Genomic DNA, 26,900 nt, shown 5'->3' with positions numbered 1-26,900 from the left:
TCAGATTTATAAGGTTTACATTGTTGTTGTTTTTTATATGAATAAAGCAAAAGTGAGCATACAATATATGTTATTTAATTTATCGTTTAATCACCAGAATAACAGATTCAATAAAAGAGAACCCAGTTTTCTTCTGCTGAAAGAATGAAGTCTTTGAATATTACCAACATTATTTTAGAACGATTCAAGTATTATATTACGCAAAGACAACCTGCTGCAGGTCATCTCATGTAACCCTGCACAAAATGTGATGCAAACTAAGAAATATGATCATGAACTTTTTAAATGTCCACACAGAAACCTCAGCATGCAGACGGAACACTTCAGCTTTTTATCATTTTAACGTTTTCACTGTTTTAATCGAATCCAATAGAAGAGGACTATTTTGTATTTCTATGATGATTCAGCCTCAAAAGGAGAACTAACATGAGGTTGGTCTGTCTCCAAAGCTGCATCCATCTCTTCATAGACACACGCGCACGCACGCACGCACGCACGCACGCACGCACGCACGCACGCACGCACGCAGTGTGTCCGTCTGTGAGGCGCGTAATCTACAAGATTAAAGAGAGCCCTCGGTCCTGATCATTAATTTCCCCCGGCCTTTGACAAGCAGATGAAAGCCACAACTGAAGCTCTCACTCCACGCTGTCAATCTGTCGCCTGACAACGGCGCTCCTCGTGGCGCGCTCGTTCGGCTCGAGTGTTTGGCGGGTTTGAGGCGTTGTTAACACGCCCACTGCGAGCTGGCTGACACCGCACGCTGACGTGGCATCATCGTCAGAGATGAGAAACATTGAGTGGAGTCAGAGGGTGGAGGTGTTTTTAAAATGAGCTGAGAGGCCTAAAAGGACGACGATGGGAAACTTAAAGTGGAGGGATGACTTCCTCGTCCCAACAACAACCGCCCCCATGACGCCCAGCCACAATCTTCAGACTGTGTCGTCCCAACAACCACCACCTGACGCCCAGCGACCACCATCGAACTGTGTCATCCCCACAACCACCGCCTGACGTCCAGCGACCACCATCGAACTGTGTCGTCCCCACAACCACCGCCTGACGCCCAGCGACCACCATCGAACTGTGTCGTCCCCACAACCACCGCCTGACGCCCAGCGACCACCATCGAACTGTGTCGTCCCCACAACCACCGCCTGACGCCCAGCGACCACCATCGAACTGTGTCGTCCCCACAACCACCGCCTGACGCCCAGCGACCACCATCGAACTGTGTCGTCCCCACAACCACCACCTGACGCCCAGCCACAATCTTCAGACTGTGTTGTCCCCACAACCACCACCTGACGCCCAGCCACAATCTTCAGACTGTGTTGTCCCCACAACCACCACCTGACGCCCAGCGACCACCATCGGACTGTGTCGTCCCCACAACCACCGCCTGACGCCCAGCGACCACCATCGAACTGTGTCGTCCCCACAACCACCGCCTGACGCCCAGCGACCACCATCGAACTGTGTCGTCCCCACAACCACCGCCTGACGCCCAGCGACCACCATCGAACTGTGTCGTCCCCACAACCACCACCTGACGCCCAGCGACCACCATCGAACTGTGTCGTCCCCACAACCACCGCCTGACGCCCAGAGACCACCATCAGGTTGTATAGTCCAAACAACCACCGCCTGACGCCCAGCGACCACCATCGAACTGTGTCGTCCCCACAACCACCGCCTGACGCCCAGCGACCACCATCGAACTGTGTCGTCCCCACAACCACCGCCATGACGCCCAGCGACCACCATCCAACTGTGTCGTCCCCACAACCACCGCCTGACGCCCAGCGACCACCATCCAACTGTGTCGTCCCCACAACCACCACCTGACGCCCAGCGACCACCATCCAACTGTGTCGTCCCCACAACCACCGCCTGACGCCCAGCGACCACCATCCAACTGTGTCGTCCCCACAACCACCGCCTGACGCCCAGCGACCACCATCCAACTGTGTCGTCCCCACAACCACCGCCTGACGCCCAGCGACCACCATCCAACTGTGTCGTCCCCACAACCACCGCCTGACGCCCAGCGACCACCATCAGGTTGTATAGTCCAAACAACCACCGCCGTCCTCATTCATGCACGGACTGCTCCGACCTCCACCTCAGCGCCAAGGAAGTGTGGACAACAGGAACGCGAGTTATACAAAGGAGAAATCCTTCCTGAATATTATCTCATAAAGCTTCTCGAGATAACACTTTACAAATAACGATTACAAGTGATTGATTGATTTATCATACAGCATCGTATCCTGTGTCATATCGTATGCAACCCTGAGATCCTTATTGGTGAGTTTCTCCAGATCTATGTCGATAATGTCCACGTTCATCGTTAGAGACATGGAGGAGCAGTGATATGAAGAGTCTTAGCTCAGGTTTTATAAAATAAACTGTCACTTTGACACACACACACACACACGCACGCACGCACGCACGCACGCACGCACGCACGCACGCACGAAACAAGCCGAGTCTGTCTGTTACATTTACTCATTTATACACGACTAACACCCAGAGGGGAAAGAGGTTGATTTATGCATTTCTAAATGCTCTGAGTGTTCACTTGCTTTGAACGTCATGGCTCTGAACGGCTGGTGGGCTCATTGACTTGCATTACCACGTCCTGTTTTTGAACCTTGCAGGGCGCGTGCACTAAAACAGATGATGACCCATAAATTTACAGCCTCCCTGTCGCTCTGCTTCGGTCCCGGCCAGACGGATATCTAAATTTATACTTTTTTTTTTGTTCTTTCTTCTGTGGCCCCGGAGCTGCGGTCTGTCAGAAGGATTATCTGACACAAAGAGTATTTTAGTGAGGAAACAAGGTGTGTCTTGGTATCTTTTATTCATCAACAGAAGGTCCTGACTGTGATCGGTTACACCTCGTTGTTGTTGTTTTTTCTTTAAGTGAGCAGCTCAAGAAGAAACAGGTGTTTGGAGCAGATATAGAAAGGTTGAATCAGCCGTTATGGGCCAATCATTTAAGGATGAGAAGAAGCGTAATCTCTATTTACTTTATACACGGTGGTCTGGATTGTCAGCATGGGAAGTGGTCTGGTTTCCGTTTGTAGTACATTGGTAGCCCAAGCTGTATAGAGAACAAACCATATGACGTATTTCTGTAGGCCAACCCGGAAGTAGCATCGCCATGGGGTCTAACGAGAATCCTCAAAATTGGATTTTGGATCATTGCAGAAAATAATCTGTGTTAAACGCACGTTTCTGAAGCGTAGGCGTTTTGTTCAGCAGGATAATCTTCACAGATGAACGCCATTTTTAATGATGTTTGAAGCGTTAATGCGGCCGACAGAAGTAAAAAGCTAACGTCATGCTACAAGCTAACTACACCACGGTCGGATGATTGTGACGTCACTAGCGTTACGCTTCAGACGATCTCCGATAAACTAATCCACGTAGCTTAATAAATAGTTTACTAACATAATATTCACCTTAACCTAAAGATTAAACCTACAGGAGACATCTCCGACTAGTGAGAGAGTTCCCGACCTCTGTGTCCGGCGTGATGGCGTTTAATGTCCCCGACGACCACTGTAGTCACATTTAGCCGCTTGTTAGCAACCGCCTTTTTAAAGACGAGTAAAAACTTCAAACTTCACAAGTGGAGGTATTACCTAACGTAGTTTATGTGGTCTAACAAAACACCAACATCTCTTCAGCTTGTGTTAACCACAGACCTTATTTCAGGAGTCTAACCACAAACACATTCAAAATCCCCGTTGACTTTTAGACGTTAGACCCCATGGCGCTCAAATGCTAACTTACTTCCTGGTTATAGGACTCATTCCTGTGGCGCAGTCCCGGGAAATTGCAGGTAAATCATTTTCATTTTCTGACTCCTACCGCTGAAGTGGGTAGAGAAGCTGCTGGATCATTTATATTCTACTGTTGGACTAGACTCAACAGACGAACAGGCGCTACTCAGGGATGTTAAGGACCAAGAAATGGCGGTGTGTTGGGTCATGTTATTTAATACCAATGTAGAGAAAAAGTCTGCAGAACAAACTTTTATGGACTTGTTTCCATTTTGGGGGAATGTAACATCATTTCTCAGGGCACAGTTACGTCTGAATCCTTCGACTCAAAACAGTTTCCTGAAGTTGGCCCTCCCTTTGTGTGCGGGCTGCAGATATTATCCAGTTTATTTCTTAATTCAGGAAAAAGATTAATATATCCGTTTCACACAGAGCCTCACACAGAGGTTATTCATGGACATTTCCCATTATTCTTCCTGCGGAGTTATTTCAGATGGATTAGAGGGCATCAGATGGTATCGTCTTTGAGTGCGTTCACCTTCCCCGTGGCACTGCCTTATAAACATTTAAGCAGCCAGCAGGAAACACTCTGCGCCCTGTGATAAATGTGTTATGCTCAAAGTGAATTATGATCCAACTGAAGATTGTGGAATCGTCCCGTTGGAGGCGGTGAAAGCTCAGTATTTCTCATTTAAATATTCATGGGGGCTAGACAAAGGGAGGAAATGGAAACGGAGTCAGATGAAATCCCAGGGTTCACGTTTCCGAGACGGAGGACAAAAAAAAAAAAAAAAAAAAAAAGAGGAAGAGGAGTGTGTAAGGAGAAACTTGAGCTCTTCAGAAAAGCTCGGGTGGAAAGGTATAATATGATAATGCACAACTGAAATCTTGTTACAGCAACCAGACAACAAATGATTGGTTCATACCATTGTTATTATCATTACACATCGTGTGGGGGCGGCAGTAGCTCAGTCTGTAGGGGGTTGGGTTGGGAACCAGTATGTGGCCGGTTCAAGTCCTGTTGCGGACCAAATCTGGAAAATGGTCTCAAGCATGTCTCAACAACAGAGTGTAAAATTGGGTTAGGGGATAAATAAAGTATCTTCTTCTTCTCTTATAAGGACAGTAGAACAAGGCAATGGACAGCACTAGAAAAGATAAGTTAGAAAGCTGAAATTTTAGAAGGAGTTTAAAGTTTTGTCTAAGGACATGACTTCATTGAAACTTACATTTGTGGCTTTTTAGTGTACTGCCTCACGAAGACCAAAAATGTAAAATTGGAGCACTCTTTCCTTTAACACCTTGTAAGTGGCTTTCAGGGTTTGAATCACCTTGGAACTCCTTCTTGGTTCATTTAATGGGAAATGTTTTTTTACCGAAAAAAACATAGTAGCTGCTAGATTCATGCTGCCTTTAATGATAAGTGTGTTTTTTCAGACTCACTAATATGGTTCTTTTGGACGAGCGTGGTACTGATTTCAGAGCAGGGAAAAAGAGATGTGCGATGAAGTGGTTCTTCCAGTGTCATTTGGGCCTTTAGAAACCCATTAAAACACTAGATGTCCTCTCTTTCAGCCGGCTGTTTTATCAGTCTGCCTTCGTGGGGAAGCTAGCACCGGGCGGCTCGAAGAACGACTCCAAACGGTCGAGACTGGAGATCCATCAAAAGCAGCGGGGGAGGGGAATGATTGCAGCGCCCAGCTCATCCATCTCTGAGCAAATTACAGCCACCGCGAGGGAGAAATCAACCGCAGAAGGACGGATGAGAGGAGAGAAGAAGTGGACAGGGAGAGAAGAGAGTGAGGGGAGTAATCAGAGGAGAAAAAGAAGGGAGGGAGACGGACGAATAGAGAATTAAAAGATAGAGAAAATGAGAGGCGAAGGAGGGTGATGCGCAAAGAGGAAAGATGCAGAGTAAGAGTAAAAAAAGAAGGACATAGATGACATGAAAGATGTGAGGGAGGATGTGGGCAGATAAGGCATAGGAGGGAAAAGAAAACACTGAGGATCATAGAAGAAGGGAATAAGGAGAGGAAACTAGGAGGAAAGGATATCAGGAAGAAAGGATGGATTGATGGATAGAGGGAGGGAGGTAGGTGACAAATGAGCCCAATATTCAGTCCCTCCTCCGGTCGCCCTCCACCTCCGGACGACGAATCTCTGAAGAGGCTAAAGACGGGGACATCCATCACCAGTGTGACAAACCACAACTCTACATCCGAGAACTATAAAAACAACACTGTCTTATTTATGGACACTATAGAAAGGATCGTGACCCTCAACCATCCCCCAAAACTTTAACACACGGGAGGAGCCTGTCCATCCCTAAACCAGCCTCCGTCTCAGGGGTGGAGCTGAAAATAATGGGAGCAGATAAAACTGAAGCTGGTGGGCGTCCAGGAGGGAGAGAGAGGCTGTACAATCCAGCGTAGAGAGACACAATTACCTGTCTAAGCCTTTTTTTATCGAAAGAGGGGGATGGAAGGAGGGGATTTAGCTGGAGATTCCTCCAGAGAGCTCAAGAACATTTGAGCAGTTTGAGAATTTCATATAAAAAGGCATCTTAGTTATCCTTTCACTCTTGGTAAAATGAAGATACAGTACCGTTCTCTTCAAACAGCAAGGATTTGTTCAGTTTGTTCATAGGTTTATTTCCTCCATATAATGACCTTACTATATGATCAGACATTAAGGAAACATGTTGAAGTGCTGGCTTCTCTGACAACAATGCAGCAGCCAGTATGTCCTCCTTCTAAGAGGATCCTTTAGATTCCAGTCATGAATGGTCATTTTTGTTTTCTGTTTTAAGGCAAGGCAGTTGTAGAAGCCCCTGGGTTTGCCAGATATGAGAGCAGTTATCAGGTCAACAGGTGTTGCAGCGATGGAAGCGGGCAAGAGAAGTGGTTCAGATAGACGTGATTGTACCCGACCTAAAAAGCCTCTGCATGTTTCTAATAAGCTCCACGAGCAGAAACGTGCTCAAACTAGGATCAATATTGGAGATGCTTTTGAAAAATGGAGAGAGGTTAGAACACAGAAAGGTTTACAGACCCATGCAGAGCTGGATAAACACTGAAGCTTTAGTGTTCTGTTTTTGTCAATGGAGTTTGGCAGCATTTATGTTTGCGATGCTGGGGCTTTTTGTTCTAGTTTCAAAAAAGCATTCCACCAACACCCCTCTCCCTGATAAACACATGGGAAAAAATACTTGTTTATAGTTTGGATCGTTACATTACATGTTCGATAAATTATGTTAACTTGACTCCAGAGTTTGTTTGGCCCATCCTTCACCCCTGGGTCCTGGCCTTCTCTCCTAATGGTGTAATAAGTGAATTTTTATATATTAATATGGCAGACATCAAATAGATCCTAACTCATACGGCTTCCTTAGAAGAGGAACCCTCTGGGTTTTGTTGTTCTCAGCTCTGTGTTCACTCTGTTGGAAGTCACTTTCTTCAGTTTGTCTACGTTAGACTCAGAGGCTCAAACATGTTTCATACTTCTTTTTTGCCCCACGAGAATTCCTCCCTGCCGTTTAACTGTTAGCCCTGCCACCACGTAGGGGAGGAGAGACGGCCCCGCCCACTCAGGGACGCTGACTGATGATTGGTGGAGTATCAACTCTGGAGGACATGGACTTTCCCAACCAGGAAGGAAAGCTGTGCGCTTGATTACAACTTTGTTTTGGTTTGAGAGACTGATGCTGAAGTGCGAAATCTACAGGACTTCTACTCTCAAAGTCACATTTCTCAACAACTACAGCAACTGGAGGTCACTGTGGAACGACACTGTCACACACATGAGCGACTGCTTGTCTTTCTGGTGCAGACAGTCCCCTAAATAAAGCTGGCAATGGGGTTAGGGTGTTCTTAAAGAGGTCGTGATCCATATATTCTTTCCAGATGTGTGTGCTGCATCATTCAGATTGGTTCTTGGCTTATCACAGAGTGTTGTGAAGACCCCGTGACAGCAACATGATGAGAAAGTGTCCCTGCTCTGGAGGAGAGATAATTGGAGTGCCACAGCAGAGCATAAAGAGCAGCAGAGCGCCACAGATTCAGTTATTAAACCTGACAGGACATTGATAACCTAGACAGAGTAACTGATTATCAGCTGTTTGATTCTCCACCTCTACTAATTAAACCGCTGTCGAACAAACAACACTTCACTTTACAGCACGCCGTTACTGTAATAGTCAAGAGGAAACATCAGTGCATGGTGGAGGTTCGGAGAGCTGGTTATGGTGCATGATGGAGAATTCAACGGATTCTGTTTTTCCTGCTTTTCCAAGATTGTTGCAGTTTGTTGTTGCAGTCCGTTGATTGGTTGAAAGGATCGTCACTTCCCGTGCGACAGTGGTAATTAAGGCCATCACCAAACGCACCATGTTTAAATGTCTGTGTAGGTTCTCAGTGAACCAGGTCATGGTAAATTCAAAGCTTCATCCAAAGGTAACTGGACTGGGTGAAGACGTTTCACCTCTCCTCCTCCGAAAGGCTTCATCAGTTCTAAACTAGCTGGTGGACGGAGCCAGAAATCTAAGCCTCTGTGGACGTCTTCAAGATCTTCAACCAGTCCAGTTGCCTTTGGATCAAGTTTCATCTTCACTGTGTTTAAATATTGCCTGGATTTCGAGAGAGTAATTTCAAGATCTTTTTCCTTGCGGCCTGCAGCCTTCCCTCAACTAAAGCTGGTCTTCTTCTTGTGACAAACAGCCACATGTCAAGAACAAAGAACACAAAATGTTGGACATCCTCCATTGTGGCCCTTCCTTTACTGTGTCATTCTTCAGTAGCTGACGCAGCTATCCCCATCCGGCTTACACCTCACTTACCAGGTAGGGGTACGGTTGGCTGTGGAAATGCAAGCAAGATCGGGGTTTAACATTCCACACGTACCAAACTGTACTGAACCAAACCGATGGAACTTGGTGGAAACAGGGCTTTAAGGGGTGAATTTTGATGGGGCAAAACTGACCTCTAAAATGTAGTTGCAGCCATTACAGCCATTTTTCCTGCAGTGGTAAGCAATTCATTGGAGCAATCCCAAAACCTGTACCCCATACTTTCATGGTGTGGGGGATTACAGGGCTCGACTATCCTTGTGTGCCTACTTTAGGTTGCTAAGGATATAATTGATAGTTGCTGAGGGGTTTGGCGGAGGGTCGATTGTGGTTCGAGGCTCCCTGAGGTGCTGAAGATTGGAACATTGTATTCTTTATTTGAGAACTATAATTTGAATTTAAATAGCACATGGAAATGTATCCTATGGGTTACAGATTTCACTTCTGAAAACACGGTGGAAACCGTTTCACATGTCGTTAGTTCGTATGTCTTAACTGTCCACTGGAGGAGAGTCTTTGTGTGACAGAGTCCCTTCCTCTCGTATCAGGAGAGAACAGATGGTTGACCTGAGGCTGCGATGAGATCAGGGTGATGATGACGAGGATGATGATGAAGTGTCAGTCTAATAATGAAGCTGCACTCAAGTGTTTGCCGTTCAAGCTGAGGGGGGATTCTCAAAAATATCTGTTACCTCACCCTGACACAGACTGCAGATATCAGACACTTCACTGTGACGCACCTGAAGGCTTTTTGTGGAGTGAGTTCATGAAGGACAACGTTTGAAATAAGGAACACTTGACACTAAATACTCTCATGAACACTTGTTCACATGTGGCCGTTTGAGTTCATTTAAAATACAAATCATTAAATCTCAAATCAGCTTAATAGAGTGGCAAGCTTAATTCATTAGTTGAGTGTCTGGAAATGAAATGTACCAACTAATGTAGATGTAGACACCTCATTCAAGACAATCAAGAACACCAAGGCGGAGACGAAGCGCCGCACACATGTATCCTGTGGAATCCACCATTTCTACTTGAGACACAACTTAACCTGTCCGATCGTTATTCTTTGCAGCTGCAGCGTAAGATGAGCTATATTCTCCATGACTGTTCTCATCCTTTAAACTTTGAGTTTCAGCGTCTTCACTGTGGCTGTCGTTTTGTTGTTCCTAAGAGGAGAACTAACCACTACAGAAACACGCCTCACAGCTCTTGTACTTTAGGTATGAAAGGATATTTTAGACATTTAAGTGGGTGTCTGTGAAGCACTTGAACGTGACACCATTGTACTTAATCTAAACACTGACAATACAAAAAACAGAAGCTTCAGTGTTTATCCAGCTCTGCATGGGTCTGTAAACCTTTCTGTGTTCTAACCTCTCTCCATTTTTCAAAAGCATCTCCAATATTGATCCTAGTTTGAGCACGTTTCTGCTCGTGGAGCTTATTAGAAACATGCAGAGGCTTTTTAGGTCTGGTAGATCATTTGGTCCTTTGAACTGTGAATCAGCTGTATTGCTGTAATATGTTGTTTATCTTTGGAATGCCTTATCTCCCATCTGCGGAACAAATGTACTTTTTTTTTTTTAGGTACTAATAAAGAAACGTTAAACCATATGATTCATGAAACTCGACTAATCAGACTGAAGACAGGAAGTTGGCTTTGACAACTACATGCCATCTTTGCACAAACATACTTGGTGTTGACTCAAACCAATGCCGGCGCCTCAGCAGCATTTCAAAACAAAAAGTGATTTGCATCCGCTTTATTTCATCTGAGGAGTTCAGGAGAAGCGGAGTCAGCAGGGACGACCTCTCCGCTGCTTCACCGACGACTGAAAAAAATCATCATAAGACGTCTTCCTTTTTCCATCTGCCGAGCCGTCAAATTCATGTCAGCTCACAATGGGAGTTCAGGCTGAGCGACACAGGCGCCGCACCACACTGAGATCATCAAAACCCTGCGAAAACGGAAAAAGGGATCAAACCCGTCTTTCCCTTCTCCCCACGGTGCTCAGAGTCACGTCTGTCACAGACCGAGAAAAAGAAGCATCACTGTGAAATAGGTTTTCTGGAGCCGCTGTCTCTACGCATCCACTCATATACGTTTCATCCCTGAACCTGAGAATAAAATATGACCATTGGAAAAGGATTCTTTCTGGCAGCAGCTGCGGCAGCACGATCAGGTGGACAGATTTTTACTGTAACAGCAGGAAAACTGAGACGCCGTGGAGTCCGGGAAGCACAGCCAGAATTCAATCCTAATCCTTTTAGTAGCTGATTCCTCAGATCAAATGGCTCAAGACTATAAATGGGCCATTTTTATTTTTCTATTGTGGATGTCTGGAATACATTTGAGTGTGACAACGGATATTTTGGGCTGCGTTTATTTCAAAACCAATTTAAAAGCCAGAGGACATGGGCGCTGAAATGCCGGGGGAAAAAACTCTCAAATGGCTTTTAAACCATCCAAAAACAGAAGAAGAGCACTGCATCAATGTCTTTGAAGAGATATTTTAGGGATTGTATGTGAAGAAGGGGAGCATAAATATTATGAAGATGACTGAACAGTGTCTTACAGAAAGGCACAACAGCAGTCAATCAATGAAAAGTCTGCCAGGAAACAGTTTTTCTTTTTGTTTTTTTAAACCTCCTGTTTGGCAACTTGTTGAGTGGAGACATTTCTGTGACTTCCTCTTTTGACAGACAGTCTCACTGTGTCATCGAGGCAGCGAGCAGACGGCCAAATGCCAGCGCAAGGAAGAACATATGGTGCCATTTACGCAACACCACCCGGTTAACTCTTGCTGAAGAAAAAAAAAAGACACATCTGCTCGGCTCCCGATGAGCGAGAGCTGATCTCACAACAACCAAACCATGAGTCAGTGTGATGGAAAACCAACAGACAGGGATCATTTAGTTAAAGATCACGTTTTCTGTCCATTATTTTTTCTACTAAGAAAGGGTCATTTTTATTCTCCAAATTTAGAATTGGAGAAGGAAGAAGTGCAGAAAAAGGGGATTATATGTCTGCTAGTTATGAAATCTGAGGCTGAACTTCTCTCAGAGTCTTTGTAGTGTTGCTTTAAAGCAGCAATATATAACTGACACCTAGTGTTTAAAATGGGTACTGCAGTCTAAATTCTAAACATCATAGAGAGCTGTCTCCCCCCCCTCCTCTCTAGAGTCCATGCTCACTCAGGTCACCATGTGGTGGACTCTGAAGCTTCAGTGTTTATCCAGCTCTGCATGGGTCTGTAAACCTTTCTGTGTTCTAACCTCTCTCCATTTTTCAAAAAGCATCTCCAATATTGATCCTAGTTTGAGCACGTTTCTGCTCGTGGAGCTTATTAGAAACATGCAGAGGCTTTTTAGGTCGGGTACAATCACTTCTATCTGAACCACTTCTCTTGCCCGCTTCCATCGCTGCAACACCTGTTGACCTGATAACTGCTCTCATATCTGGCAAACCGAGGGGCGTCCAAAACGGCCGTGTGGGGGGCGCCTTAAAACCAACTACCGTCTCTGGTCCAAACAAATCCAGAGCATTCAGGAGCAGAATCTAAAGTTAGAAGGACGACATACTGATCTGACCTTTAAGTCTTCTGGGATAATCATTCATATTATCAGCACGTTAGATCGCTTTTTAAGAAGTCATTTTGAGATATAAAATATTTCAAGAACCCTAATTTTAGAAAACCTGCCGTGCATGCTCATGTTATCGTGCTGCATTTGTCTTAGTACATCCTATCGCATTCAGAGTCTATCTTTTATCTTTATGTGTAAAGGTGCATATTCAGTTAAATGGTTTAGATGATGTCAGCATGTAAAACCCTGTATTATAAAAAGATGTTCTTACTGAAACAGTTCAGGACAGACTGATCTGAGGACAGCTCAGGCATCGTGACGTCCATCGTGACTGCAGCTGCAGGGGAGAGAGATGGCCAGTGTCCAGCCTGAGACTGAGGCAGTGGACCGTGTAATTACCATATACCTACACTTCATGGAGCTCTGACTCAGAACTATACTGAGAACAGTGAGACGCCTTCAGGTCGGAACCTCCTGAGCAGAGAGAGCATGTCACAGTCAGCCCTGAAGCTCACACGTCTGTCGATTTTATTCTAGACTAATTCAGCTATCGTTCACCACAAAACACCACAGCTTGATGTGTTTCTTTTCTGTGGGGGGCAGAACATTTAAAGGAGCAGTAGTGAGTCTATATATTGTGTTTTATTTTGAAATTGGCTGGATGCTCTGTGGGTTTCCTTGTCTGATTTCCTCTCTTTTCGGAAGAGCCCCATCTGACAGAACTCACTCTTGTTGCCCTGCTGAACGCTGGTTGGAGGGTTCAATTTTAGCCTTTTTGCCACCATGGAACCAGACTACGTAAAGGTTCTGCTGACGTTCATATATGATTCTTAAAATGGAAAACGTGTCTCAGTGTTTGACCATGGATTTACTGTACATTTACACGGATTAAAACACTGCTCAGGGGCTCACGGAGGTTTAAATTGGGGGATTTTTTTAACCACCAGTCTCTCACAGAACCATAAACAAGTCCTCCAGGCCTCTGACACGTGACCCTGCTCCTGATGACCATGAATGGAAACAAGATTTAGTGGAAACTGTGGCTCTGCTCCGGATGACTGAGCAGAAACAGACGCTCATTTTGTGTCTCCAAACTGTTCAGCACGAACACGTCCCAAACACAAATGGTGTTCATTAAAATCTATTCAACTATCCAACGTGTGATCAGGACTAGAACACTTTATTCCTACTGAAGAGAAACATTTACTGACACATGACCTGAAGTTATTTTATTACTGGTTTTTATTTGCAAAGAGATTCACTGTAGTTTTGCTTCATTTCTCTAGAATCTGTAAAACATATAAAGGTTGTGTAAGGGCGTACTCACACTGGGCCCAGTTTACCCGTACCGTATTACCCCACCCCCCTACTAATTCCCCCTCTTGCCTGCACTCACACTGCTCCAGGTCTAACCGGGCCTGAGCACGGCACGTCTTGTACAGACAGAATGTCTTAATACAACACATGAAGGCCTTTATGTGATCATTAAGCGTGCTCAGTTTACAACACAGACGGACTCAGGCAGTCCAGTCCTTGTCCACACATCAGAGAACTACACAGACTCAAAAAAACAAAAAACAGGGAAGGGTGGTCAAGTCTGTGTCAGAACATCAGAGAGAACATGACAGCTACTTTACTGACTTGGTTCACTGTTACTTCTTCTGCCTCTGCAGAATTTTGCACTTCTACATCAGCTTCATTTTTCAACACCAGAGGTTCTCGTCTGGTCATACCCCACTCTCCCTGACTTCTGACTCTATCCTTTCTGTCCTGTCTCTACAATAAAGGCACAAAAAGAAGTCAATCAAATAAAAATAATTGAAAAAATGCAAAATCAAAAACGAACAACTGGTGTCAAAAACACCCTCAGTCTCAATCAAAGCTGCAAACATAAGTATAATAAATCATAAAACCCCAGGATCAATATTTCATAAAAATGAGACCAATTGTTAATCATGGCTTGGCTGGATCTTGGCGTGCTCCGTCAATATCTGATCAATACCTTATTAAGTTTAATCAGGTGTTTGTGTGCTGGAGTTAGAAGAAAACGAGCAGCAGCAGCAGCAGGGAGGCAGTGAAGAGGTCCAATGTGGGTCAACACTTATTGTTTTATTTCTCAGTTTAAGGCAGGGTTGGTCATTTTTGAAAATTAGCATGATTTTGAAAGTAGCATTCCCTCAGTGCTCCGTCTGCACCCGCACCCACCCCCTCCCCTCTGTGCTCCCTCATAAGCCACGCCCCCTCACTTTCATGCAGCGCCGTCCCTCCAGAAGTGGACCTCAGCTCATCTCTGTCATTGTGTAGAAACTACGTCGTCTCATGTTTCTAGCGGTCAGTAAACTCACAGTATAAACTCCTAAAGTCATCGGTGACGCTCTTTGAGTGTGGGCTAAGGGAGACAGGGAGGCGTCTGATTGGTTCATCAGATTGGTACCTCGTGGCAGACATTGGTTGAAGTTTTTAAAGGCTTACAAACTGATACAGATGATGGATTTTCTTTGTTCCTTTTTCAGAGAACCTGAGTTATTAATTTCTGTCAGGACCTAAAGACAATTTACACCAGAATCTTACAAAAGTGGATCTGGAGGAAATGACCAACCCTGCTTTTAAAGAAACCACACTGCTCTAACGTGTGACTTTATGATGACTTCCCCTGAAGAGCATTAACAGGAACATGAGTCCCGTCATGGTCCGACTCTAATGTGTGATATCGAATGTTTCTGCGTCTGCAGTCACGTGTTGGAGACTTGCATGAGCAGTGACACCTTCTGTTCACAATCAGCCTTCTTAAAAATCAGTCGTGTGTCTTTTAAGCTGAAGCGAATCCAATTAAGGAGGGACTGCCTCTGAATGAATCTCTTATCAGCAATCACATCTCCTCCATCGGGCCACACACTGAATTAAACTCATCACGTTATGGGGACTTGAGCCGCCGGGCGGGGACGTTATCGCTTAATCCTGCAGCACAGAAAGACATTCCAGGAACTCGGTGTTCTGGGAAGCACAGCCGTCTCAGTTTACCTCCTTTTCATCAGGCCGCCCGAGTTCAACACTTTCTTCAGAACTCTTCTTCAAATGAGCCCCAAACTCTGGAAATCAAAATGATCATGAGCGTGTGTGCTTTAGGTTTTTTACCTCATGTGAAGTTACTTCTGAGTTTCTTCAAATGCTTCATGTATTAAGAACAAACAGAGCTAAAAGGTAATGGTGTTCAAACTGTCTGATTTCTTTCCATGTAGCGTGCTGAGTAATAAGCTGGATTTTAAAATGTTTACACTTTCATACTTTGATGGTGTGTTTCTGGTGTTTCCAAACCAAAAGCAGCTGAATGTGAAAGAGAGAGCATGAGTTTCTGTAATCAAAAACATGAGCAGCAGTGGATGAAGCGCTACAACTTCCATCTTTGAAGATCTCGTCCTCTACATGAGTGTAAGGCTCGCTAAAGGTCGCTTCATACTACACTGACCTGGTGGAGGCGTTTACAACAAGCGGCAACCTCAGGGCTTGAAAAATGAAGCCAATGCGGAAGTGTAAAGTCCTGCAGTTCACCGAGTGTCCACTAAAGGCTGGCTGCAGGAACACAGGAAGTCACATACACACAACAGGCAAAGAAATCTGTCTGTAGCGGTTGCTGACATGATTGACAGGTGGGCACGATTATCAAGAGGCTTAAACCCCGCCTCAGCTCTAGCTCTCAGCCATACGTTAGGTCGACTGAAAGTTAGGCTTAGACAGAATATCCAAAAACTTTCTTCCAGATGGTAGGGATGTAACGGTATCGTTTTCACAATGTCACCTGTCATAGACCTTTGACGATGAGGTGTAACGATAGGTCATCTGGGATAAAGGTGGATTTTAGTTACAGCTTCAGGGGAGCAGAATGGAGGGAAGTGGGAACTACAGAGACCACAGTCCCATACGTCCTGATTATCCTTTGCACTCTCCTCTCTGCGTCAGCACAGCAAAGATGGCGGACTTCTGCGTTAGTTGTGAGGGAGAACCTCTTGCAGAGAAGAGAGAGAAACTGTGGCTGCTCCGGTGGCTTTTTAAATCTAGAGTTCATGGAGAAGGACAAGCGAACAACAGTTCCACTGGTAACACTGAGGAGGCTGACAGAGGCATGAAAAGGGGGCGGAGCTAAACAGTGAACCTAATCACCTCGCTCAGTTACAACATCAATAAAAGCTTTGGTAATCAAAGCGACATTATTATGCACACCAAGCCATTCATACCCAGCCTTTCATTACAGAGAGCTCTGAGTGCAGCTTTTATTGATTCCACCAGTGCAGTCTGTAAGTGTGTGTGTTTTTCATAATTAAAAGGCTGAGATTAAAACACCCACACACTCATCTTGTTAAAGTTATTTGGTGCTCTGTCTTGTCTGGGTTTGAGCTCACAGTGGCGAGTGAATTAAAAAAGAAAAACAGATGAAGCCGACGATTGGCTGTGACCAGACGAGTGTGGAGAAGATAGAAACTGAGCTCACATTTAACTTTTGATGTGTTCATGAACAGGGAGACACAAGCAGTTATCAAAGGGGTGAATGACTGAGAGTACGTCATCCAATGAAAACTGCTGTGGATTACATCTCTCAAACAACTTGCAGCGCGACTTGCAGCTGCACAAAGTTTGCCAAATGTTGCCCCATGTTCAGCAAACATCGATGACCCAGCCTTTAACACCACACACCATCTACAGGGCAATTTGGAGATTACATAACAGAGACTATGAGCAGCACCTACGTATGTCGTCGTACCATTTTAGCTTTTCTTTCTTTAACCGAGGGGATCAATAATTGAATTGTCGACTTCCCCTCACTTTAAACCAGTAGCGAATGTGGTGAAGAGTAGCATCTGATATGCTCTGCAAGAGACAGAATCACTGTTCAGACTGACGCTTCAATCTGCGAGATTTACGCCCCTGGGATGTTTTGCCTTCAATCTGAATGTTGCAGAGGCGTAATGGGTGGACCAAGTGATCCCCCCTCTGTACAGTCTTCAGGGGTAGTAACAGAGGCGGTACAGAGGCAGGACAAGATCAGCGGGGGAGCGCAGCGCAGTGCGTGTGTGCATGTCTGAATGAGTGTGTATGTGGAGCTCCCGCTGTGCCGTGCGTCCAGAACGCCGAGACGTGATGTGAACTCACAGACTGGCACACCAATATTACGATGTTGCAGAATTAGTTACAGCACTTTTGCAAAAAATAAAAAATCTGTCTGAAAAGGACTAGACGTCGACTGATGAGTCCCAGATATTTGATGTAACATAAATATTTATTTCTGTTTGCTTCTTTCTTGAATTACATTCACACTGATTCCCTTTTTATAAAGTATAAAACTACAAACTATAGCAGCACTAAATATAAAGTATGCACCATAAGAGCTGAATTGAGAAATACATTTTAACAGTAATGTGACAGAAGGCCTGCTCCAGTAAAAGTCAGCCACAGCTCATTGTCAGCTAAATGCCTGGAGATGTAAGTTAAATGTCAGCAAAATGTCTGAGAATATTAATTTAAAGTACAGGTCAGGAGGAAGAAGAAGAAAAACGAAGCAGAAGAAGAAGAAAAACAAAGCAGAAGAAGAAGAAAAATGAAGCAGTAGAAGAAGAAAAACAAAGCAGAAGAAGAAGAAAAATGAAGCAGTAGAAGAAGAAAAACAAAGCAGAAGAAGAAGAAAAATGAAGCAGTAGAAGAAGAAAAACAAAGCAGAAGAAGAAGAAGGAGAAGAAGAAGAGGGATGAGTTCGAGGCAGAGCTGGAGGGATTTCTGCACAGTCTGGATAAAAATAATCATATTTCATATTTCACTTGCTCGCTGAGAGGTTTCAGACGGTCCGACTTCAGCAGGTCAAAGGTCAACAAGAGAGAACCTTTAGTAAAACATTAAAGACAGGTTTTATGCAGACTTCGTCTTCTGAATGCAGTTTAGTTTTTACAGAGTTTCATCCAACTTTAAACCTTCAACGAGGTGATCTGGCACAACTACCACCATCGGACTGTGTCGTCCCCACAACCACCGCCATGACGCCCAGCAGCCACCGTCGGACTGTGTCGTCCCCACAACCACCGCCATGACGCCCAGCCGCCACCGTCGGACCGTGTCGTCCCCACAACCACCGCCATGACGCCCAGCAGCCACCGTCGGACCGTGTCGTCCCCACAACCACCGCCATGACGCCCAGCCGCCACCGTCGGACTGTGTCGTCCCCACAACCACCGCCATGACGCCCAGCCGCCACCGTCGGACTGTGTCATCCCCACAACCACCGCCATGACGCCCAGCCGCCACCGTCGGACTGTGTCATCCCCACAACCACCGCCATGACGCCCAGCAGCCACCGTCGGACTGTGTCGTCCCCACAACCACCGCCATGACGCCCAGCCGCCACCGTCGGACCGTGTCGTCCCCACAACCACCGCCATGACGCCCAGCAGCCACCGTCGGACTGTGTCGTCCCCACAACCACCGCCATGACGCCCAGCCGCCACCGTCGGACCGTGTCGTCCCCACAACCACCGCCATGACGCCCAGCAGCCACCGTCGGACTGTGTCGTCCCCACAACCACCGCCATGACGCCCAGCCGCCACCGTCGGACCGTGTCGTCCCTACTACCACCTGACGTCCCTGTTGCCCAAGCCCCACTGTCGGACTGCGTCATCTCACAACCACCGCCGTCCTCATTCCTGCACGGCCTGCTCCAACCTCCACCTCAGCGGCGAGGAAGTGTGGACGACAGGAAGGCGAGGAACACAAAGCAGAAATCCTTCCTGCATATTATCCCATCTGCTCTTTTTGTAAAGCGTCTCAAGATAACACTTGATTGATATTTGATAAACAGTTTAAGGCCACGAGTTTATTTAAACATTAAAGTCCATATTTATGTGGTTGGAGTCCCGTCTTCCCTCTCTGCCCTCACATGCCAACAAAGTTTGGATGTTCTTTTAGAGACACTTCCACAGTAAAAAACGTTTTAATGAAGAGCCCCCTTCGGACAGTTTATCCATGGAAAGTAGGTTAATTGTAATTATAACTTCAGCCCCTTAATTCTGATCCCATCTGCACTGACCACGCTGCTGATTTTTCCCCCCTCGAGCTCGGCTCTAATTTCACCCGTCGATCACATCTCTGAACTTCTGCTCTCGTTTCTAAAACTTCACAGAACTTTTCAACAGTCTGACTGTCGTTTCAAGGTGTGATATTTACGTCCCCTGTGACGTTTGGCCTTTAATATGAATGTTGTGGAGGCCTCTGTACCGCCTTCAGAGGAAGTAACAGAGGTGTTACAGGGGCGAGACAGGATCTGCCGAGCCAGCGGGGGAGCGCAGCGCTGAATGTGTGTGTGCATGTCTGACTGTGTGTGTGTGTGTGTGTGTGCATGTCTGACTGTGTGTGTGTGTGTATGTGGAGCTCCCACTATGCCGTGCTCTAATGTGCTTCCGCACTGCCCATAATGCAATGTGAATTCACAGACTGGGACATCAGTATTACACCGTTGCAGAATCAAAATGAATGCACAAAAGGTGTAACGACAGCCGAGCTCCGATACAGTAATTGTGCTATGAAGAGGTTCTTTTGAAAGAGGATGGATAATACAGGAAGCCCGGAGCGGTCGGGGTTAAATGAGGGAGCAAACACAACCCGGGTCAGTCATCACAGATAGAGCATGAACTGTGTGCTCTGACGCAGGAAAGCTGACAAACCCGCAGGAGAAGCAGAAGATCTGGTGAAGTAAAGCAATAAAAAGCTTATTTGATCCATAAACCTTAAGACAGCTGCGGTATCAGTTGAATAAAAATGTGACTTCTGTTCTGACATTTTCACATAAACCATCAAGTGTCTGATAAAAGCTTCCACCACGGCTCATTTCAGCTGCCAGTTAGAACGACTCCACAGTCAATAGATGCATTAAAAACACATCAGGTCTAAAGCAGCGTCTCTGTTTGAACACTTTGTCCTCCCCTCCTTTGTGTATTTACATAAAGGGCACGACCTGCTTACATTCAGAGTGGAACACACAATCCAGGCGCCATTAACGACAAACAGCCTCTGATAATGAACACTTTACCAGAATGCTTCACCGTTTTCACTAGCTTTTAAGTGCCTGTGAATCAAACCATTAAAATCCATCGTGGTTGACTGAATGAAAGAGCGATATTTAAATCATCACATCCTACATATTTCACAAATGCACATTCAGGCCAAAAAGACAAATATTCAAACCAGGCAACCAGAGATTTAGGGCTTCACAAAAATGGGGAAGGGAATTTGTCCTAAAACAATCTTGAGTTAGGGCTGCTCGATGGCGCCATAATCACAATATGTAATGCAATATCACAGAGAGAAAATATATTGCAATGTCACTTTTTTTTCCATTATCGTGCGGCCTCATCTTGAGTCCATCGTAATTTGTGTTTTTTGACCTTTGACCCCTGTACCGAATCAGTTCATCCGGGACTGAATGCTCTCTTGGCATTCTAAAATATCTTGTTTACAAAAAATTTAAAATCTGAAAAGGGCTGATTATGTGCACATCCTGTAAGTGCAGGGCAAGTTAAAGTCTTAATGTGATTTTTCACATATGAAGCCTTTAAAAACAGCAGCAGGAAACAGAAGATATGTCCGCACACTTGATCAGTGCTTCAATTCTTTTATTTTTATAGAATCACAACGATCCAACCAGAGGTCTTCTCAGGTTATCATGTTGGAAAAATGTGGGCCACACTCAGTTTATTTCTGAGGTATTTTCAGGGGGAGGTGCAGAGAGTGACCACACATGGCGTGTTCTGCCTCCCCATCGTTGTTCTTTTAGTCCAGGGTCTGATGTGTTTTAACATCTGTGTGTAAAACTGAAAGCACGCCACGCTGCAGTTAGCACTGAGTGTGCATGTGCAGAGACGTCCTCCTGCTCACTCAGCTCTTTGTTGTTTGTGTGTGTCCATGACTGTACACTTTACACTCAGCTATTCTGACAGCAGGAAACGTGTTGTTCCTCTGTGTGTGTGTGTGTGTGTGTGTGTGTGTGTGTGAGGTAGCAGGCTGGGATGGGAGGGATTTAATTGAGCATGAAAGACAACAGATGACCTCTGGTGCTTCAGCGCAGCCGCCAATCAAACATCTGCCGGCCCGAGGCTGAAGGGCGACCGCAGACCGCCCAAACATGGAAACAGCCTCCCGCAGTCCTTCATGCTCAGATTCACCTGTGGACTTCTGTTTGTAATACTCTGCATGCTGAGGAGGCTCTTCCTGTGACAGCCAGTGCTTTCAGTCAAACGGAGAATAAGGGAAGCAATCACATGAAAGCTGCTCAATCAAAACAGTCATCTGTGAGTCAGAGTCATGGCACGCTCTTAGAGCATGATTTTGATCTTTTAGAAACAGGGCGGAGTTCAAAATCTAAAAAAAAACTCATTAAAGTTGGTTCTCTTCAAATCAGGAAACTTTGCACAAATATTTTTCAAACTCTGAACTCTGTCAGGTTCTCGGACGTAGCGTAAATATTACTGTACTCGATGACTCCTGGTAAGACGTTTGTACCATAGACTGTCAATATTAAAGCCTGAGTGACGTCCCCGTCTGTTCCTGCAGGGGGCGCTGGAGTCCCATCGATGGCGGTCTCCATGCTGGAAATGCTGTCTCAGTCTAACTTTCAGTCAACCTAACGACAGGCTGAGAGCTGGAGCTGAGGCGGGTTTTAAACCTCCTGACAAACCGTTACACCGCGCCCACCTGTCAATCAGGTCAGCTACACGCCTTATTGTGAATAACTCTTATCCTTCATCAAATCAAAACTGATGAGTCATCAAAACATTCACCCCCCGTACAGTGTGTGTCCATCGAGACATGAGCTAATCACACCTATTTGGTTTTTTGAACCAGGCTGTAAACATGTTCATCTCTGCTGTAAAAACAGGCTTTTTAGAATGGGTGTGTATGTGACTTCCTGTTCCTCTGCAGCCAGCCTCTAGTGGACACTCCAGGAACTGCAGGATTTTGCACTTCCGCATTAGCTTAAATTTTCAACACCGGCATACCTGCATAAATTCTGGTGCTTAGAGTTAGATTCTTCTGATCAATACTAATATTCATCTTTTTGCTCATAAATCAGTTCAGATTCTCCAAACTCCTTCTGTCAGTCAGACATTAAATCAATTCAAGCCGACTGATTTTTTAGTGTTTCAATTCACGCCTTGTCTTGTTTTTTTGAGGATTACTTCCTTGGCACATATTGATATGAAAGCTGAAGAGTATTAGAGGTATGGAGGAGAGGCGGAGCTAAACCTCAGCTGTTGCAGTCCCCTGGAAGGCAAAAAACGTCATAGGGGCGTAAATATGGCGGCTTGAAACAGGGCACATGACAACCGTAAGATTTAAGGAGAAACTTCTGGTGCTATCTCAGCCGGTGCGACAACTTAAATCCTAGTGGAGCGTAAACTCGCTCCTGAATAACGGTCAAACTGGACGACGATTAAATGTACGCAGAGCTGCTGCAACCCGGTTCTCATCCCCACAGCGACAGAGAACAACGTGATGAGACCTCCTCATGACCTAACTCTGGTCAGAGGAAAAGGAAATATCTTTACTCTGAACTTAAAGACAAATCACAATAAAAATATTCCTGTGTTAAATATTGAGCTCGAGGTTATTAAAGTCAAATTTTACCATTTTTAAATCCACATAAAGGCCGAAAAAATTGTTAAAAATCAAGACCAAACCTGCACATCTGGGATTAGTTCATATATAAAAGTAGTAAAAGTTCACATTATCAATCGTAGAAATGAAAATACATTCATAAAAGAAGTTATTTTAACTTTACTCCATATATTCTGAGTTTGATCGTAAAGGATCAGGTCTTTATATCCTCGATGAGCTGAAGTCAAACATCTGCTTTAATTCATAAAAAACAACAAATGTTGCTCCCTATGACGACACCCAGTCGGCGCCTCCTCGCCGATTGGTCTTAAGGTGCGTCACTCAAGCAGAGCCAGGCGGCTGATTGGACGATCAGGTCGAGTGGGCTCGAGGGTTCAGACAGAGAGCAGATCAATGGCCGCCGTGCAGGCTTGTTCACAAACAGTACAGACTCTGTTAGCCTCTCTTACTTTTACTCTGTCACACACACACACACAGAAGGGTACGGCGAGGCTGAGCACGCACAAACACACGGCGAGTCACACATTCAAAAATCATCCCCCTACCCGACTCGTTGTTCTCTGAATCCATCTTGTTGGAGGAGAAGTTATGGACGGCCTGCCAGGTGGACCTCAACACCGCTGTCTCTCTCTCTGGGTTTGTTTCCACCCTCTCTCTCTCTCTCTCTCTCCCTCTCTCCCTCTCTCTCTCTCTCTCTCTCCCTCTCCCTCTCCCTCTCTCTCTCTCCCCCCCCCCCCCCCCCCTCACACACTGTCTCTCATCCCTGACCTTGCAGTGTTGGCGTCTGCCCTCGCCGGCGGCAGCAGAAGCAGATCGGCTGCAGGTGAAGCTGCAGAGTCAAATCCCCCCCCCCACCGGAGAGAAGAGAGGGAACATGTTAAACACCCTGCACACACACACACACACACACACACGCAAACAGACACACACTGGGATTGCGTTGGTTTGTGTGTGTGTGTGTGTGTGTGTGTGGAGGGTTGAAGGTGTTTTAATCATCCTGATTGGAGAGTAATTATGCAGATTTACTGAGAGGGACGGCTGTTACAGGAATTTAGCGTTTTAAAATGTGTGTGTGCGTGTGTGTATATGTCTGCGTGTGTGTGTGTAAGTCTGCGTGTGTGTATATGTCTGCGTGTGTGTGTGTGTGTGTATATATGTCTGCGTGTGTGTGTGCGTGTGTGTATATGTCTGCGTGTGTGTGTGTGTGTGTGTGCCTGCAGGCCTCTGTGGTTGTATAACTGAACCAGATAGATTCAGTGAGTGTGGGTTTGTGCTTCTGTCTCTGTGAGGACGTCTCTTTAAAAGAAGTGAGGGGGGGCGGATAGCCTACTGGTCGCGTGTACAGAGGCTGTAGTCCTCATAGCATTATCTTAGGGTCCGAATCCGACCTCTGCCCTTTGCTGCATGTCGTGCGCCCCCCCCCCCCCCGTCTCTCTTCACCTGTCCCGTCTAATTAAGGCAAAAAACAGCTAAAAATAGAACTTACATGTCATTGATTAACTCCATGTAGATGAGGCCCCGCCCCTCAGAAATCGCTCAAAGCATTTGTTTAATTTCATCACTCTGCTCAGAATACGACAGCGGACAACAAAGACGTCAGATAAAGCTTTTGACTGAAGCGCCCGCTCGTTCTCCTGCTGGGGAGAAAAACCCCTCCGGTCAGTCTGTTCATTCTTTCCACAGACTTTAACAAACAGCATCCAAATAAGGGCAGAGTGCAGAGCTGGAGTGATCACACACACACACACACACTCTCTGAAGTCAAACACATGGTACGCTGCAGAGGAACGAGTGTGAGCTAACACTCAGACCAAACCTGGATCTTTAAATGTTTCAATATAACTGTTGAACTATAAGATGATTTTTTTAAATTTGTGATTATTTGCATGTTTGAAATCTCATTTTTAAACAGTTTACATCATGCTGAAATGTTTTATTATTATGTACCATGTTAAGCTAATGTACTACTTCCTGTTTGGATAACAAGCTGCATTGATTTCGAATGACAATAAGGGCATTTTCACAATAAGGCACGATTGTTTCATACCGTTCCTGAGCACGATTCCCCCCCCCCGCTGCTCTGTGTTCACATTAGTAACATCCTTCTGTACCCGAGTACACAGTCTAACAGCAGGTGGTAGTATGCACATAGTTGGTTTGCAAATCCGCCAAGAAGCAGAAAAAATAAGAAGTAACCATGGCAACCACTCGCTGACTGAGTCCATCCTGCTACTGTGGATGTTTCTGTTATTTCTGAGACGCCAACAACGACCCTCTTCTTACTTCCAAACGCACCGTGCAGCTCAGAGGATGAAACGGGCCCGTGCTGCATGGATACGACGCTTTTTGAAGCGACAGGAGCCGCTTAGAATGACGTCATATAGCGGTCCCACTTCCTGTTTGAGCTCGGTTGCATTCACATACTTGCGGACACATGAAGCGTGCCACAGACCCCCTCTTCAAGTGGACTGGGGCACAGTACGGTACGCTTAAGTACGGTATGTTTGTGTTCACACTGATCAAATGAACCGGACTTTGGGGTCAAGCGTACTGGGATCCGGGGGCACAGGTCCTTAATGTGAAACCACCCCTTATCTCAAAGCTTGTTTTGGTATTGGAAAAGGTCATTTCAAACATCGGTAACGATCAGGCTTCATTTTCACAATCAGTGCATCTCTAATAAAGTGACATGTATGATGTTTGAAAACTTTCCCAAAGTTTACCAGAGGGGAAAAACACTTCAAAGCCTGTCACTTCTACTCAGTGCGTCTGCATCTCAACACTACGTGCTCATGAAGGAACATTTTTCATACCGCTAGTGAGAAACACAAAAAGGTATGGACTGAATAAGCCTCAGAATCTTCACATGCCGGGTGCCGCTCCGCCGCCTTCACCGGCTCAACATCTGTGTACCGACACCTGTCTGATGTTGATAGAGACACGAGCAAACAACCCGACAAACAAAACAGAAGAAAAGACGTGAAATCCTTCCAGAGGTGCAGCGAGCCGAGCGTCACACAACAAGCAGACGAAGATAAAAGCTCCTCTCTCTCTGAGGAAACAGAGGGAGGCACTTCTCCTTTGAAGTTATATTTAGGCCAAATCCTCCTTTGCAGAACAAACCGTCTTCCACTGTGCATACAAATCACAGCCAACAGCTGAGGGAGGAACCCGCTGCACACACAATTAGCAGGCAAGAGCATCAAAACAACAGCGGCCCGCTGGGTTTGATCCACTTTGATTCCCCCTTTCTGCATCCCCAATGCTCCCCAGTTCCACCTGGGAGACTGATGCATGCTGGGTGGCTGGCGGTCTCGTCGGTGGCTCGACGTTTAAGATGTGAACACACACACACACACAAACCTCGCCGTGTGCGGTCCACCATATCAGACCGGGGAACGTAAAAGACATCAAATCTGTGTGTGACATGAAAGGGAGGGAACATCCCACAGCAGCGGGATGACGTTCCCGTTTCATGAGATTAACCTGAATCTACCAAACTGAGCCACTGCATCAGTGCGTCCACTCTTCAGGTGTTCTCTGCAAACAGAAATCCACCTTCTCATTTCATCTCTTTCTGCAGGTGGTCCAAGCCCCGTCAGGTTTCATCCCTCTCCTGCACAGATCTGAACTTTCCTTGCCTGAGTGACGTCACCCGTCTCTTCCTGCAGGGGGCGCTGGAGTCCCATCGATGGCGGTCTCCATGCTGGAAATGCTGTCTCAGTCTAACTTTCAGTCAACCTAACGACAGGCTGAGAGCTGGAGCTGAGGCGGGTTTTAAACCTCCTGACAAACCGTTACACCGCGCCCACCTGTCAATCAGGTCAGCTACACGCCTTATTGTGAATAACTCTTATCCTTCATCAAATCAAAACTGATGAGTCATCAAAACATTCACCCCCCGTACAGTGTGTGTCCATCGAGACATGAGCTAATCACACCTATTTGGTTTTTTGAACCAGGCTGTAAACATGTTAATCTCTGCTGTAAAAACAGGCTTTTTTAGAATGGGTGTGTATGT

The 26,900-nt window shown here is 45.8% G+C and overlaps 2 protein-coding genes across 4 annotated transcripts in view; one reads left to right on the top strand and one right to left on the bottom strand.

Moving 5' to 3' along the window:
- oc90 (otoconin 90) overlaps window positions 1–26,900 on the top strand; it is a 433,801-nt gene that overhangs the window by 94,961 nt on the left and 311,940 nt on the right. The window lies entirely within an intron of this gene.
- efr3a (EFR3 homolog A (S. cerevisiae)) overlaps window positions 1–26,900 on the bottom strand; it is a 99,303-nt gene that overhangs the window by 66,752 nt on the left and 5,651 nt on the right. The window lies entirely within an intron of this gene.

Source organism: Labrus mixtus, chromosome 8, assembly GCF_963584025.1.
Source record: "Labrus mixtus chromosome 8, fLabMix1.1, whole genome shotgun sequence".
In the NCBI taxonomy this organism is placed as follows: domain Eukaryota; kingdom Metazoa; phylum Chordata; class Actinopteri; order Labriformes; family Labridae; genus Labrus; species Labrus mixtus.
The sequence above is the reverse complement of the archived record's forward strand: the minus strand, read 5'-3'. Positions and strand labels throughout refer to the sequence as shown.